The sequence below is a fragment of the Lucilia cuprina genome, chromosome 2, assembly GCF_022045245.1.
Source record: "Lucilia cuprina isolate Lc7/37 chromosome 2, ASM2204524v1, whole genome shotgun sequence".
In the NCBI taxonomy this organism is placed as follows: domain Eukaryota; kingdom Metazoa; phylum Arthropoda; class Insecta; order Diptera; family Calliphoridae; genus Lucilia; species Lucilia cuprina.
Genome location: NC_060950.1, coordinates 19134122 through 19135310, shown reverse-complemented (window position 1 = coordinate 19135310; position 1189 = coordinate 19134122).

The following is a 1189-nucleotide window of genomic DNA, read 5'->3' as shown; positions in this document are numbered from 1 at the left end:
AGATACCAGTAGACTAGAGACTCTCATCTTTAGGTGAATTGACCAGATCCAATTAGGACACATCATCTATATACCACATGCAAGAATACCATGATCAAAATGAACATCAGAGAAAATACCTGCAGGAATCCGTTGCTACGAGGTTGGCTTTAAAGTAGGGGAAATAACGAAACCGTATTCAGTAATGTAATGTTAAAACTTGATTGTAATGAAGAGAGGTACATATCTACTCATAGATGGAAAAATTTGATATCAACTGATAAAGTTAAACTAAAATCCTGCTGAACTATAAGAAAGTAATAAATTAATACATATGCAGAGTTATGTTCTGCATAAGGACTCCTAGGGATAATCTCCAATATATGTATGAATAAATGCTATAAATTTAAGCGAACTGGTGATAAACGAATTTATATACGAACTATGAAAACATCCATATATTAAACTTTGATATTATCGCAATTTTCTCATTTATTAGATCTATATTAAATTTTTAAATTAAAACCCATTTTCTGAAGTGGACCTTATAGCGGGTAGGGTAATTTTTGGACTGATCTTAATAAAATAGGCGGGGGATATCACACATGAGGAGAATGTACACTACAAGACCCAATAATGTGCCCTGTGGTACTCCTGCAAATACAGATCTCTCGCTAGATCGAGAATTTCCCACTCCTATGCTATGTCCCTAAGAAAGTCAGCTACAAAAAAATTTTTTAAGTCGAATTTTTCTCAAATGCTTTCTCCAAGTTCATACCAACATGAGAGCCATGATCAGCAAAGACCATTAGCGCATGAGATTCCTGAAATCAAATTGTCCGTCTAAGAGGGAATAATGCCCAGTCAAACCGTCTGTGAGTTAATGTAGAATTTTGCAGTTGTACTCTTATTTTTGAGCCACTAATGAGCGTTTAAGTAAATTTCTAAAGTAGATCTTTAATGGGTTGTAGGGCCAATTATAAGCCCATCTTCCTAAATCTTAAGAAAATGGTTTTAGCTCGTATAAAACTTTTTTAAGTCTAGGGCATGGCTAGATCGTTTTAGAATCTGATAAGAACCCAGAATATATATACCTTTATAGGACTTAGATGAATATTTCAATGTGTTACAAACGGAATGACAAAAACAATATACCCACCATATTTTTGATAGTTGGTATAAAAACCGCTGGACTCTACACGAATATGAG